Source organism: Miniopterus schreibersii (genome assembly GCF_964146895.1).
Source record: "Miniopterus schreibersii genome assembly, chromosome: 16".
Classification (NCBI taxonomy): domain Eukaryota; kingdom Metazoa; phylum Chordata; class Mammalia; order Chiroptera; family Miniopteridae; genus Miniopterus; species Miniopterus schreibersii.
In genome coordinates this window covers 14,849,958-14,866,341 of record NC_138116.1, presented here as the reverse complement: position 1 = coordinate 14,866,341, position 16,384 = coordinate 14,849,958, and the positions used below count along the sequence as shown (strand labels likewise).

At 46.8% G+C, this 16,384-nt stretch overlaps 1 protein-coding gene and 1 long non-coding RNA gene across 2 annotated transcripts in view; one reads left to right on the top strand and one right to left on the bottom strand.

Moving 5' to 3' along the window:
* Positions 1-3,089: 3,089 nt before the first annotated feature.
* Positions 3,090-12,105, bottom strand: LOC308546610. The gene is made up of 3 exons (XR_013997362.1): positions 11,838-12,105; positions 10,555-10,642; positions 3,090-9,277 (listed from the first exon to the last, which is right to left on the bottom strand). It is a non-coding gene; the product is annotated as an uncharacterized lncRNA (long non-coding RNA).
* A 161-nt stretch (positions 12,106-12,266) lies between these two features.
* Positions 12,267-16,384, top strand: part of AKAP1 (A-kinase anchoring protein 1) — a 30,916-nt gene continuing 26,798 nt past the window's right edge. Inside the window, exon 1 of the mRNA XM_081115586.1 lies at positions 12,267-12,454. The gene's annotated coding sequence lies outside the window, so the exon portion shown is untranslated. The remainder of the gene's footprint in view (positions 12,455-16,384) is intronic.

Sequence of the window (16,384 nt, the reverse complement as noted above, 5' to 3'; positions counted from 1 at the left end):
AGGACAGACTTTCTCTTCCAAGGGTCACATCTGTTCCACCTCCCTCCACCCCCACTACCTGCAACACACACACACACACACACACACACACAGTACGTAAATCAGAGGCAGAACTCTCATGATGTGCTCAGTGGTAGAGTGGATCATTTAAAAATTAAAATAGCCCAGCTGGCGTGGCTCAGTGGTTGAGTGTCGACCCATGAACCAAGAGGTCGCTGGTTCAATTCCCGATCAGGGCACACGCCCAAGTTGCAGGCTCAATCCCCAGCAGGGGGCGCGCAGGAGGCAACCGATCGATGTTTCTCTCTCATCATTGGTGTTTCTCTCTCTCCCCCTCTCCCGTCTCCTCTCTCTAAAATCAATAAAAACATATTTTTAAAAAATTAAAATATGTATTGAATAGCAAACAAATATATATCTCATTTTCTCGAAGGAATACTATTAAAATGGAACACTGGGCTCCCAACCAAGGACTCAGCACACAATAATTCAGTGATGTGGTCAAAATACATCCTAAGGGAAAAGATGATAAAATCCATCATCACCTAGGACAGTAAAAGTGTGCCGCTCCCGCTTCTATAAAACGGCCTTAAATGTACTCTACACATGATTACTCAAGGGATCCAGTGAGCTGCAGTGTGCATGAAAGTGCCATTGAATCAAACATTTGAACCTCGGCCTAATTTGATGGCTATAAAGTGGTCGATGATAATCTTGCTCTACTTGTTAGAGTTTAGGATGGCTCCTATGAGATGATTTAATGGCACAAGGTACCTCACAGATGCCTCTGTCTTCTCCTGGCGTATGGCCCTGGAGCAAGCAGAGGTATTTAAAACTACTTCCATGAGTCAGTACATCCAGTGCTCAGCACGTTATTGCTAATGCGGTCATCCTGGCTGAGCTGGTCCAGAGCACTGAAGACACTTGGTGCCCTGGAAGGGGTGGGGACCCGGAGCTTGACACACCCACCCAGGGGATGCCCTGGAAAGGCTGCCCACAGGTGTGGGCGCTTGGGAGGCTGTCCCGGTGGGCAGGCAGCTCGGGGACCTATGGAGCAATGATGACAAGCAGTTGGTTAGTAAAACAGGAGGCATGCGGGTTATCTGATGTGACAAGAGGTGGCCACAGGGTAGCAACAGAGCAGGTAGTAAATGATCACCTTGGCATTATCGGTGCCACAGTCACCTCTTAAAAATGCTTCTGAGTGACCCCAGAGATCCGTGACATGCAGTCACTTGTCATTTGGCTGGGACAAACATCTTAAACACCTGAGCGTGTGGGAACTGGCTGAGCGAGTGGCGGATACTCCATCTCACCACGACCATGGTTCTCTGCTCACGGTCGGGCAGGCAGAGCCTCTTCTTAGGTGATTAAAAAATAACAATAACCAGCCCTTCCACTCTCTCTAAAGAGCAATGGAAAAAATATCCTCAGGTGAGGGTTAAAAAGAAAGAAATAAATAACAATAACAAGAACCATAGTGGTTTTTTTCCTTTGGAAAAGAAAGTCGGCTGCTGATGCCAGTATTAAGCGGAAGAGAAATTCAATCAGAAAACGAAATAGAACTGAATGTCCAACTCAGCTGTGCTGGGCTCTAACAAAGAAGAAGAAAAGAAAAGAAATGAAATGTAAGCGGCTGAGTATGACACAAAAACTGGTCATCAAGGGAGAGATCCATTTCAGTGAAATTTGACAAGGTGAATACGTGATGTGAGGCTATGCAGGCGACCCTTTGATTCTGGAAAATGGTGACCCGGACAAACAAGGGAAGGGTCCGGAATGGCTTGGAAGAGAATTGCTCAAACCTACCATGGGTTTGCTGCAACTCGAAATCAAACTCATAGGAGCCAATACCAGGAAAGCTTGTTTGCAGGGAGCAGCCGTTGCTCCCACTGTAGTTCAGGGGCAGGACTGGGGTGGGGCCTGGGGAGGGCCAGAGCCAGGCAGGGGTTTAGTCCGGGGAGGCCTGGATGAAACGCTCAGGAGATAATCCAAAGGGCAATTTTGGCTCCAGGAGCAAGGCAGCCAACAGACGCTAGGGAGGGGGCAAGAAGTCAAAGCTATTTCAGAGCAAACTTAACTTTGTGCTATGTCCCCGAGAGCTGATACCTTCTTTGTTCATGGACATTACAAGAAACAAGAGAATGAACAGGTAAGAAGAGAAATGTAAGCCTTAATTAGGAAGCAGAGAAAGTGAAAGATGGCAACTATTGTATCTTTACTACCTGGAGTCTTCCCAACTACAAACATATACTCTCTCCATTTGTTTACAAATTCTTTTATGTATTGCAATCAATACTTTAAGTTTTCCCCATATTTTATTAGACTTATTCCTAGGTAGAATAGAGATTTTGGTCCTATTATAAGTGGTATTTTTAAAATTAAATTCTGTAACTGTTTGCTACTGGTGCATAGAAAGGCAATTTTTTTCAAGGATCTTATGTCCAGAAACTTCAGCGAATATGCTTATTAGTTCTCATCGTTTGTCTGGAGAGGTGCTTTAATTTTCTATACATTATCTCCTAATTTTCACACAAAAATTAATTTTCCTTAGGTGAAAAATCCAAATTAAATAATGGACCATAATACCCTGCATTGATTTTACCTGCTTTAACAACTAACATTTATTGGGCTCCTACTAGAAATCATATGGTATATGGAAATGTTTTGTAAAGTGTGTTTCATCAACCAAGAGAAGGTTTTCATATTTCATACTATATTCTTTTCTTGGAGATTCATGAAGGCCCTGAGAAGTCCTGCAAAGAAACCTCTCTAACTTGGTTAAATCCTGCATTCCAAACTTATTTCAGCATGCAACCCTTTTTAAAAAAGTGTATTACTTATATATATATATATGTACATACATATATATATGTCTTTCATTGATGTGAAATCAATGATTTCAGAGAGAGGAAGGGAGAGGGAGAGAGAGAAATATCAATGATGAGAGAGTCATTGATCGGCCACCTCCTGCACGCCCCCTGCTGGGGATCGAGCCCGAAACCCGGGCATGTGCCCTGACAGGGAATCAAACCTCGATCTCCTGAATCAAACGTTGATACTCAACCGCTGAGCCACACCAGCCGGGCAAAAGTTCATTAATTTTTATTTAAGTATATTGGTATACAATATTACATTAGGTACTTTAATGTCAGGTATACAATATGGTGATATGACATCAGGGAACCCTTTTTCAAGCAATAGCTTCTAGCCTTGTAAGGAACTACTTTTTACAAAGAGCACACTTTGGGAAATGATGGTCTCAGGAAACATACTCATCATGAAAACTGATTAACTCCAGGATTTTCTCAAAGAATCTACTGTCTATTTCACTATATTCTATGGAAGCTAAGCTGGGGAGAACAGGCTGTATTTGGCTGATTCTGTTTCAGTCTTTAACAGTAACACTCTACAATGACAGCATTCTAAAAGAAAGAAAAATATGCATATAAAAATCTCATGAGACTACCCACTACTTCTATCCTCAGGAAAAGGCCACAGCTGGTCACAGTGGGAGATCATCCTTGAAATTCTGTCAATCTCTTTTGACTGATATGGAGATGAGATTTTTTTCTGCTTCTGTTACTCTTCCCTTGAAACCCTAGGCCATCAGCTCATATGTCATGTTTTTTCCTTACATTGCACAGGACCACGTGTTTACCAAAAGCTGTCTGTTCTGTGTTCTGGATTATGTACACCGGCTACAGATTCATCAGCGTACAACTAAATACATGGAAAGAGAAGAGGCCTACCAGTGGGAACATATTTTATTGGGGGGTGGAGGGAAACGTTCTAATTATGTAAGTTTCCCTTGTATTGCTATTTTGGATCTGATATTTGAAAGGATAATGAGTGTCTGTCTCAGTGGGTCTCACCCTGGTATACATCAAAATCATTTCCAGAGCTCTGAAAAAGTGTAAATAACTGGACCCTACCTGGGACCCTCTGGATTAGAATCTCCAGGGAGAAGCTTAAGCGCATGCATTCTTCTTCTTTTTTTTAAAAAAATATATCTTTATTGATTTCAGAGAGAGGAAAGGAGAGGGAGAGATAGAGACATCAATGATGAGAGAGTCATTGATGGGCTGCCTCTTACACGCCCCCGACTGGGGATCAAGGCTGCAACCCTTGTGCGCCGACCAGGAGTCGAACCCTGACTCTGGGTCCATAGGTCAACACTTAAGCACTGAGCCACGTCAGCCGGGCTATTCTTCTTTTTAATTGAATTTATTGTGGTGACATCGGTTAATAAAATTATATAGGTTTCAGGGGTATGTGGCCTTTCTTTTTTTAATAAATCATTTTTCCATATGACCTTGCCTAAATATTTCTCCTGATTTTGATTTAAAATAACAAAGAATATTTTTAAAGAAAATCAGTTAATTCCAAAACCACTTCCCAAACACTAACAAATGTATATTTTTGTGTGGGTTTAAAAAAAAAATGTTTTTTTCCATGACTGGCTCTAGGCCTTATTCGTGTAAAGAAATCTTTGAATTTGTCACTTAGCATTTTATTTTAAAAATTTTCCATGCTATCATATAGTGATAATTGTCATTTTTACGAATTATAGAATATCCCAGCAAGTATTTATCTGCATCACAGTTTAGCTAACCATTTCCATACAATTGGACATTTAAGCTGTTTTTGCTATTTTTAGTTGTTCTAGAGAAAATGGCAATGGAGCACTTGATGTGTATGAATATTTTGCTTTTCTTTTGAATCAATTCCACTGGGATAATTTTCTGAAAATCTGTTTTTTATTTCTGGAAATCTGGGTCAAAGGATAGGAACGTTTTTTTTTTATGACTCTTGTTAATAATTACTAAATTGCTTTCCAAAAGCTCGAACAAATTCACAAAGCCATGCCCCAACTTCACGGCGTAATTGCTAAGGTTTGCAGGGACAGGCAGGCAATACCAGAGGTCTTTTGGGTGCTTCCATGACAGGTGGGAGAAATGCGCCCAAATACACCAGTCTTAAGAAGAAAGGCGAGAAAATCGATATCAGCAACCAGCAGCAGCGTTATGACTGCTCAACTATCTCACCTACCATGCGCCAGCACGGTCCTTGCATTTTCTCTAATTCTCACAATAACCCTGGCGAGTCAGCTCTCACTGCCCCTCATTTGACAGGAAATCGTGGGGAGGCTGAATAAGTTGCCCGAGGGTCATACAGCAAGTTAGTACTGAAATGAGGGCTTGAGCCCTGTGTTTGGCCACCGCTGTACCACACTGCACTTCACATCGCTGACTTCTGAAGAATCCCACCAATCAGACACCTTCTAAGTCATAAATTGGCTGTAAAAGGTAATATGATATAACAGACGGGGTAGGTTAAACTTGTCCACGACCCTCGGCCTCTGCTCCCACCGAGAAGTGGAGCCTGTTTCCCTTGAATCTGGGCTGATCTGGTGACTTCTTTGGGCCAATAGATTGCAACCTGAGTGGTGCAGCTTAGGTCTGGGCCTATGTAGAGAGGTCCAGCTTCCTTGCTGGGGAGGCCACAGGAGAGAGAAATAAAGGCCTGGCCAGCCCAGCTGTTCCCACCATTGAATGAGGCACTAGATGTGTGAGTGACACCACCTTGGATCCTCGAACTTCGGTTAAATCACCCAGCCAACAATATATGGAGCTGAAGCAAAACATCCTGATGAGCTAATACATCAGTGATTGTTTTAAGCCATTTTCAGATTGGGGGTGTTCTTCTGTGCAACGTGTCACTGAAGCAAGGCATTTTATTTTGGTGAGTGTTAAATGCAGAAAGGGTACCGGTGATACACTCAAGCTTCCCTAACCCTAACACAAGCAGAATGAAACTCATTGACATTTCCCGCTCCTCATCCCATCTCTTTATTTACCTGTCAGCACTGACCCCGCTGCACATGGCCTTTACCTATGTCATGTCTGCCTTCCCTATGAGACTGGGGTATTCGCCTTGGTAACCACAGCCCCTTAAACAAGGCCTGCCACAGAATAGTTGCTAATACATATCTGTTGAATGAAACTTAATGGATAAAAACACTTGAAATAGCATATAGCTTTTATTTTTTGAGCTCAGCACTGTGCACAGTATTTTATATGTATTATTTCATTTAATCTCCACAACCCCATGAATAGGTCCTATGACTATCTTCATTTTAGAGACAGGGAAACTGAGAGGCTAGGTAAAGTTACTTGAGGTTACAAGTGTATTTTATGTACCTGTGCCAAGCAAGGCAATACTTTTTAGGCTTTGGCAGCAATGAAATGAATGAAGCCAATGCAGCGTGGTGCACAAAACCTCAAGAGGCCTGGTTGACTGATTGTGTCACTGTAGCACTATCTCTGTTAGGACAAACTCCCAACTGCAGGAGTGTCATGGAGGGTTGTGCAGGTCATGTCCTGTTCAAGGGCATCCAGCCCAAGGGCAAGGAGGGACTGAAATCCAGGCTGTGCTATTGCACTCTGCTCACCATGAAGCCGGGCACAGGGCTCTGTCTGTCTGGGAGAAGGGACACCTGCTGCCTAATTTGCACAGTGCCACTGTGTGGGCTAGTGGAGGTCCTGGGGAGAACACGCTAGTCTGTGGGAAACTGGAGTGAGTGCCTCATCATATGGAAGAAGGAGATTACTAAGAAACGTGTCATGTTTTAGAATGGATAGAGCAGGAAACTGGTTTGAGAGAGACGGCAGGGGGGTGTAGAGGATGGGGAGAATGGAAAATTTGGGTGCAGTGTCAGGGCCCCCCATATTGCTCTGTGCTCTGTCCCATCACTCCTAGAGGTGGGTCACCTTATAAAATGTCTTGACCCCAGGGAAGTTCCTGTGTCCCTTTGGCTATCTGAGACTTGTGGATCTTGCTGTTTCAGACCACCCCACCTACGATGGTGCAGAGAAAGGTACGCAAACTGACAAAATAAGCGCTACACAACAGCTTATAAACCCTGCCACAGAGGGCTCACTGCAGTTTTCTAATGGAGTCCAAGCAGCTCAAATATCCATAGATAGGCACCACGCATGGTCAAGTGGCTTCCTGGGAGGATCCCAGCAGCTGGGCCAGGAGATACCTCCCAGGGAATAAAATGAGGTAGGTAACAACCTCTGTTTTATTGTTTCTCCACATGCACGAGCTTGGCCCTAGTTAAAGGATCTAAACTGGTTTTGGGTAGAACTTCATTCAGCCTGCCTGAAGTTTGCAGAGTTCCGTAGGCCCCACTTCCAAACTGAACTGCCAGTGGGAGTGGTTGGGAAGAGTGGAGGGAGCTCTGGGAAATGGCTGGCAATACCCCTACCAGCACCCACTGAGCAGAATGGGAATTAAGATCTTAAATACAGTATATAGCTGGAAAAGTCCCCAGAAATATGTGATGGTGATGGTGCCAGAGCCTGGGAAGTGCCTATTTGAGGCCCTTCATCATAGCCACTTGGATGGGGCCTCTGCCTGGTGAAGCCATGACATCTTGGGTCCAGAGGGGAGGAAGGGGACAGCTTCCTTCGATCACCTGCTGAGTGATTTTACATTTCCTTTTACCACCTGGCAACTATGGGTTCAAGAGAGAAGGGCACTGTCTCAGTTTCTTAGGGCCACTGTAACAAACTACCACAAAGTGGGTGGCTTAGACCACCAAAATTTATTGTCTCACATTTCTGAAGGGAAGAAATCCAAAGTCAAGGTGTCAGCATGGCCCTGCTCCCTCTGAGGCCTTAGGGGACTCTTTCCTTGCTCCTGGTGGTTTGCTGGCAATCTGCTGTTTCTTGGCTTATCGATGCATAAATCCAATCCTCGGTGTTCTCTCTGTTTCCCTGCATTCACATGGCCATCTTCTTATAAGGACACCAGTCACATTGCATTAGGGGGCCAATCTACTCCAGTATGACCTCACCTTCATTACTTACATCTCCAACAACCCTGAGTCTAAAGAAGGTCACATTCTCAGGTACTGGGGGCGTAGGACTCCAACACCTCTTTTTTAGGGGGAGACACAATTCAATCTATCGCATACATGTTCCTATGGAAAACTGCTTCCTGGACCTCTAGGTCTGCCTCCAGCAGCAGTGCAGCGAGTTGGTTAACCCATGGGCTCCACATCACATTTCTTGGGTTAAAAATCTTGCCTCTACTGCTGTGCGACTAAAAGCTATCAAACAGGAATACAGCATAATACGAGTATCTAGTTTTTGAGATTAGTGAAAGATCAGGATAAAGCATTTTGCACAGTGCTGGGCATTAAGTGCTTATTACGTATTAGCCATTAGTGTTGTTATTTCTCAACTCTTTTCCATTGATTTCTCTAGGAGTAAATTTTTTTTTTCCTGAGAGGGGTGGGGACAGGAAGAGAGTCTAGGAGTAGGTAATTTCTTCTTCCCTGCAGATACCCATGGTCCTGGGGCATAACCCAATGCCTCTTGAGTTTCAGGGAATAGGCACTGGAGAAAGAAGGGTTTAGTTTCGGTCGCCCATTCAGTTAAGCAGGAGGAGCAAGGCAGTTCATGTTTGTTAGCACTAAGAAAAAGTTCTTTCTGTAGATGCTTCTGGTCGGAAAGCTAGGACATTTCTCCAGGATAGGCCCCCCTGAAGTTGAAGGGACTGCCAAGAGAAGACAATTTCTTTTAAAAGAGCCTCCCAAGATGATTTTTAATGAAACCCCCCCCCCCAGGTCCTGTATCAAGCCCTCCCTCAGCTTCGTGATAGGTTCAGAAGTTTCATCATGTTCTAGTCCCAGAACTAAACGTTCACTCAAACAAAAAACATTCACACGATGTTCAAGATGTAGAAAACAGGAGGGCCAGTTGTCTAATTTACAATGATAAACACAGACCTGTCAGGTGGACCAGTGCCTTCCACAGGTTCAATCACAGCTTCTCTCCTTGGAGAGAATTATCAGAAAGTTGCTTGGCGGGTAGAGTCAGAATGAGGGGCCTGAGTTACAGGATTTAAGGGAACAACGGGATCGGGTTCTGATCTAACCACTTGCGCTCATCAGAGAGGGCAGCTTCTTGATTAGACACAATTGGGTACCTTTTCCCTTAGATGGCATTGCCCACTTCTCTTCTGTTTTTTGGTTTTCTTTGGGGGCTTTATTTTTTACCTCCTCCTTGTGACTGACATATTCCTCTTTCAGGTATAGTGTTACAGTCTGTCTTGCTCCATTTACCATATTTTTATTATTATTATTTTTTTCCAGCTCCCGGGCCCTCTCCATCTTCAAGCCAGCAACAGTGGGTTGATCTCTTTTCATGCTCTGAATGTCTCTGACCTCTTCTTCGGTCACATTTCTCAGATCTCTTTTTCTTTTCTTTTTTAAAATATGTTTTTATTCATTTCAGAGAGAGGGAGAGAGAGAGAAACATCAATGATGAGAGAGAGTCATTGAACAGCCGCCTCCTGCATGCCCCCTACTGGGGACCGAGCCCGCAACCAGGGCATGTGCCCTGACCTGTGGGGGAGAACCAAACCCTGACCTCCTGGTTCATGGTCAATGCTCAAACACCGAACCACCCTGGCCGGGCTCTCTTTCTTTTTTTAACATCACGATTAGAAAAATCTGATAGAAGCTCTCCATAATCATTTCCACAGAAAAACACCATACTTATAAAGCCATGAGAGTAATTTCGGGGGATTCGTGGATGTCTTTGAAGCTGTTTTATGCATCCTAGGTTAAAATCCCTGCCTTGAGTAGACCCTTGCCCATTTTTAGCTGATGCTAAAGTTTAAGTCCAACAACGTAATCTTATCTTCCTGAAGGCCACGTCTTTAGGGTTACCTTCCAATCCTCCCCTCCCCGCATTCCTCCACTCTGAGCTGCCAGGTCTGCAGTTACAGCTGCAGGGTTGCTCTCCAGCTGTGAATACCGTTAACTCTTAGGTTCTTACCTTACCCCCCTTGGATCTGTGTCTTGCACCTCTCCTGGTATTGCAGTTATTACACACACCCCTTGTTCCCTCGCTCCTTTCACCCTGGCCGGCTTTGCCCATGCCCCCACACATAGGATATGACTCACATATCCATCACATTTGTCCCCTTTTCTGTCCCTCCTCATAACCATATCTGTAGCCTCATCTCCCTCTCTTCTTCCTCTCTCTCCCTGTTTTTTTCCTACCAACACTTTTAGGACTTTACCCCTGCCCCCCCCCCCCATCCTTTTCTGTTTCTTCTTGTAGACATCTTACCTCCACCACCACCAGGGCATTGTCCTTCTTTAAAATATCTGCTTCTTACATGATTTTCAATACATATTTATATTTCCCACCCAGACCACTCCTCTGAGCTCCAGTCTTGCATATCCACCTTAATTACTATTTGCACTTGGATGTCACAAAAAACAGTACAAACTGAGTGGGTCCAAAATGAAACTAATGATTCTCTGCTACTGTCTCCCCCATCTCAAGAAACTGCACCCCATTTCACACAGTAACTCAAGCCAAAGGAAGCGTGTCATTGTTCTCTTTTCCTTCCCCTCAACGACATCAGCAAGTCTTGTTGGCTACTGTTTCCAAAATGTATTTTGAATCCAAAGCAGTCTCTTCATATCCCTTGCCATGACTCTTAGCTGAGGCCAGGATCATTTCTCACCTGGACTACGCAGCAGCCTCCCATCTGGCCTCCCTGCTTCCATGCTGGTCTTTCTCTAGTTCCTTCTTTCCACAGCAGCTACAGGTCCCTTTTAAAAACAGACTTCCTACTTAGTCACTAAATATATTTTTACTGAGTGCCCTCTATGTGCCATGACCTCAATAATGCTTACTGTTATAAAATAAATGAACTATACTATATAGTATATAGATAGTGCTAAGTGCTATAAAGAAAAAAAATAAAGGTGTGAAGGACAGGAGATTGTGTATGTGTGTGTGGTTCCAATTTTAAATAGGGAGTCCAGGGAAGGTTTCACTGAGACTGAGTAGGTCACCTTTGAGCAAAGTACTTGAAAGAGGTGAGGGAATGAGCTCTGCAGAATATTCTAGTTGGAGGAAAGAAATGGCAAGTGCAAAGACCCGGAGGTAGAAGCATGCCTGGCTTTGGGGCTGAGCAGAACAGAATAAAAGCCAAGCTTTACTAAGATGGGTTTTGGAATAAATGGTTTATAAGATGGCTCAGTTCCCTTGCCATCCCCCCAAAACCCTCCTCCCCCTACCTCTCCAATCCCCTTTTCCAGCACTCTTCCCACCAGACTATATGCCATCCACACTGACGTGTCAGTTTACCAGAAGTTGTTTCCTGTTTTTGCCTGTTGTTGCCTTGCTGGAAACACTCCCCAACCCTTATTCCCATATACAGTTTGCAAGGCCAGATCCTTCTCATCCAGTAGGTTTAAGTTTCACCGAAGGCCATTTCAAACCACAGGACCTAAAATAGGTCTCCTCTTGTTATTTTTCTATTTCAGTTTCCTATTTGCTTCCTTCATGGCACTAATTACATCCTGCAATTGGAATTCATATATATATAAATTTATACATAAAACGCAATAGATTAATGGTATCTCATTGTCATTTAAATTTGCATTTAATCACTGGTGAAGATTAAGTATTTCCCCTAAATAATGGTTAGTACTTAGCATGATCTCTTTCCTATATTTTGCTCAATAAATGTTCACCTAAAGCCCTTATGTGTTAAGACTGAGAGCGGGCCTGGCCAGCAGAACCCCATCCTTGGGGACTTGTGGGGACAACTGACTTCTCCAAGTTTCCTGGAGGAGTCGGTGACTCACGGTGACTCTCTCTTGGCAGGAAATATTCCAAAACCCAAACCCATTTAGAGGAAAATGTCTGTTTCACTTCGCCACTATCAAGTTGTGGAAATGGTCAAGAAAGTCGCACCCGATACTCCCATTGTGCAGTTAAGCAATTCGCAATGGTCACCTGATTATGCATTACACGGTGGGGGCGGCGCCGAGCCCAGCCCCTCGCCGGGTCCTCCGCCTTTTCCGGGGGCTCTCGGCGCCCGAGGCAGGCCAGTGAGTGGTCTAACTGCCCCTCCAGACCGCCTGGAGGCCGGGAAGCAGCACCCGCGCCGGGCTGGCGAGCACAGAGCTGCCCGGGCCCTCGGGGTTTGCAAGGCTCCAGCCCGGCCGGTCCCCGGAGCCCCGCCGAGATTATAGATGATCTCGCGAGAGCTCGAGCAAGGCCGGGGCGCGAGCGGCGGCCGCGGGATGTTGGTGAAGAACTCCAGACCGCGCCCCCTCTGGCGCAGCTGGGAGAGGCTCAGGCGGGAGTGGCCCCCGGCGCGCACGCGCAGGTGAACCCTGCGAGAGCGGGGACCTAAGGGCGGGGGGCGGGGCCTAGCGTTGCGCCGCAGGCACGTCGCTGCGCGTCCTCAGTATTTAATGTCTCTGTGTTCCAACGGCCTGGGCGAGCACGTGGGGGAGCGGCCACAGCACGGCTCCGTGGGGCCCGGCCTCGGGGGCTGAGGCGGGGGTCGGGGGTCGGGGGGCGGCGGCGGGTGTGGACTCCGTATCCCGACGGTCGCCGAGGAGCTGGTAAGTTGGGCCGCGTGGGGGCGGCTGGCCGGGGGACCGCCTGCAGGGGCCGGAGGGCGACGCCGTCAGGGTGATGGGGAGCCTAGGGTGCATGTTGGGAGTGCGGTGCGCGTTCCAGGTGTCCTGCTTTCCGGAGGCCCCGGGCGCCTAGTGCGAACGGAGAGGCTCCGGCCCGCCGCCCGCTGTCAAGCAGGCCCTTCTTTCCCTTCCGTCGCCTGCGCGCCCCCTCATCTTCCCGGTCTGGGTTGCCTGCCCGTCGGCTCCTGCTGACAGATCGCGTGTGCGTGGTTGAGGCGGCGCTCTGCAGCCGCGCGGTGTCCCCCACGCGCGTCACCATTCTCCGGGGCGGGGGGTGAGGACGCGACGCCCGGGCCACCCTTCTACGGCTTAACTTTCCCGGAACGCGCACACCTTCCCTGGAGATAGACCTGAGCGCGTCCCACCCAAGGTCGCCTAACTCACAGGCGTTTACTTTTCAAAGGTCGTGTGTACCCAGTCTGAGCCGGGAGAGGCGGCGGCGGAGCGGGCTGTGGGCAGGGCCAGGTGCTCACAAGGGCGAGGAGGTGCCCCAAGGCCCCCGGGCACCCCTTCCTCTCTCCTGAGGGGTTGGAGTTGAATTGGTCACTTCAGGAACCTCACCCGACTTCTAGGCCCCTTTGGCTGGTCCCGGGTTGCTCCCCTCCTAGGCCTGGCGGTGGCAAACCTGAGCAGGTAGCCCAGGCCCTGGGAGTTCAGTGTGGCGAACCCGGGGAAGGGGCTCGGTTTGCAGAACTGGGAGGATTGGGCAGGCGACCGGATGTGATTGGATCCCCGTTTTGGGTAGAGGGACCGTTAGAACCGAGTTAGGGTCCTGAGGTCTAAGGCTTGGTGTCTCTCGAGAGGGAGGGTTAGCATTTGCAAGCCCATAAAGGGTGTCCGGAGGGGCGGAGGCGTCCCATCCTGCCTGGTGTGCCCGCTGACTTCTTGCCCCGGGGCGCGTAGGTCACGTGTCGCGCTTGGCAGGCACCCCGCAGCCTTCCCGCTGGCGCTTTGGAGGGACCGTGAGAGTTTCGCGGATCGGGGTCTTAACGTGCTTGGAGAGGCCGTCGTCATCGACCCCTCGGCGCGGCCTTTCTCCAGTTGAACCCTTTTGTGCCCTAGGGTACGTTTCCTCCCATTTCCCCTCCAAGAGAGGCGCAGGGAAGAAAGGAGCTGTTGGTGGTGGGCGGTGTGGAACCGACCCGGGACTGCGTGTAAGCCCCGGGCCTTTCGCGATTTTCCTCTCCAGCGGAGATGCCCCGGTTGGCCAGCGCCTTCCTGGCCCCCTGCGCTGCTAACACAAACCCGGTGCACCTCATTGCAGGTGTGAGTGGAGGCCTCTGAAGCCGGGTAGAGTGCATGGGCAGAGCAATTAGATTAACCTAGCTGTCTTTCCCTGCTGAAGTTCAGGCTACTTGGTGTTTAAATTTATCTCCTACAGGGAAATCTGGGCTGCTGGACACCTGGTATAATCCTATCTGTTCATTGGTTTGCTGTTACCGTCCCTCTCCCTCTCCCCCACCCGCCACCTTTGTCGCAATTACTGATGAAGTAAGTAACACTATTCACAATAAACTATTAATTCTGCCAAACAGTAACCTTAGCGTGCTGGGGTAACTAAGCTCTTCCCAAGTTAGTTAAAAAAAATTATTTAGAAAGCAAAACTTGGACTTTAATAAGCACCACCCATCTTCTTTGCTCTTAAAGGTACCGAGCATCTTTGAAGAGAGGGGCAGCATGCATGGTATGGTCATATATCAGATTTCTTTGTTCTTGGCATTCAGGTGGTTCACCTGCTTATTTAAGACTTTCTGAGCACTGGAAGCATGTGAAGTTATGTTTTGGGAGCTTTTGGAGTTGTGTTGAATCTCCCCTCTTTCACCTCTTAACTAGTTATGTGGGTTCTGGGTAGTGATTCCTGTATATATTCTCAGTTGAAGTTGTCACTTGGCCAGAGGAGGTCCTTTGGATCCTACAGGTATGCAAATCACTGAAGCTTCAGTGCCGACCTGGATTAAATAGGCTCTATTGTCATGAGTATTGTTAGATGATGGCCTAGAATTTACAGGTAACTGATCCCATCCAGGCTTGTGAGTGAGACTGGTTTAATGGATTTGTGTCTTGCTGGAGTCTTGTGACTATCAGTTCCTCCTCCCAACTGTATCTAGGAAATACATTTACACGTAGCCACTGCATGGTGACAGTGAAGGTGTCTGTTTTAAGTGGCCTGCTCTGGTGCCAAGTGGATGTGTCTCCAGTGTAAGGTTGCTGAGCATCAATATTTTAAAGTAATTTGTTTTGCTCTACCTGGTAACCCAAATTATTGGTGGACTTTGGACCTGTGTCCTAACCATGATTTGTGGGTGAAGGCTAGTTTTGGCCTTTACAGTGTTCCCTCTCCTCATTCTGAAGACAAGTTGAGATAATAGTTGTGAGACCCAGCACTGTGCATGATGGGTGCTCAAGTCTTGTCTTTATTCCACCTTAAAGAATCTCTGAGACTGACATTTTCTCTTGAATCACTCGAGTGATTTGAATTTTATTAAAAATACCCACCCCCAGTTTCTGGCCTGGAAACTTGGTTGGGAGGAAAAGGAAAATAAATTGGTTTCCCCACTGCCAGCCGCGTCCTGGCTCTAGCCTGCAACAAGTATGACTTGATGGAATGCTCATTTCAGGGCTTTGAGGAGCAGGCACCCCATGTGCCTGGTGAGCTGGTACTTTACAGCAGCCCATTCTCCCCAGGCCACTCCTTCCTAATCTTCCCTGTGAGTCTAGAATGAGGGCTTCTCTGCAGCTTGGTCTGTTGTGCTATTGAGGGGAAGTCGCCAGTTTTGTGTACAAGTTAATACCTTCAGCTTGCCATTCTGAGTATTCCTCCGCTCTGAGAGGAGGTGCTGAATCCTATGGGCCTCTTGTCCCATTTAAATCATGTCATACTGTTTGAGTTGCTAATCTATGTGGGATGTATTTTAACCCTAATCTTTGCTTTCTAGGGCAAGTTCAGTTTCTTCCACATCCCTTTCTGGTGTCATGCCTCACTCAGGTTTCAATTCACCTTTATGATCATTTAACATTAAGTACCCATCATCTGTGGCACTCCGACTGAGCAAACCTGCTGGTCCAGGTACCTAATTTTAAACCTGGGTGGTGGAAAACATGATCAATGACAATATTTTGAGTAGAACAGTCTGGCTGGAGAAGTAATTGGTGGGGATGTGGGAACTAAAATTTAGAGGGTACCTTTTCCTTAATAGCTACTGTGCTAGGTGAGCTGTGAGCAAACACCTCCCTAATCCTTTAATTCTCATACCTAAATGCAATTGAGGGTGAAGCTGGAGGTCATTTGGGATTGTTTCAAGGGCCAATAGAAATACAAATTGAGGGGTATAGAAATTGACAAGTGTGGATTTGGACTTAAACTAGGTCCTCTAGAGGGCTTTTGTGAGAAGAACCAAGGCATAGTCAAATCCATGGGCTTTTCTCCTAATCTTTCTGTTGCTTTCTAAGCAGATTGTTGAAGTGAAGGAGTGTGTTTATCAAATTCAGCATTCTGAGGACTGGCTTTTAGTAATAAGCTTTCAAAATGTCCTATTCCTTAACTTTCCTTTCTTCCTACTAAATGGTCTTTGTTCTGTCCAGGTCCTTGCCATTTGGATGTTTCTACAACTTGGTTTGATAGTTTGCAACAGTTGATAGTAAACATTCTGTCTTCATCTGGTAATACTGGCTGGCTGCCTTCACTTAACTGGGTGTCACTGAGGCCCATGCACTTAGGAACAAAGCAGGGCCCCAGGTGAGTTCTGGGAATAAAGGTATACAGTGCTGCAGGCTAATAAGGCTTGTTTCACCACTGGGCTTAGCTGGCAAGAGCCCTGGATTGGCGGGTGGTGAGGGCTTGGTACAACTTGC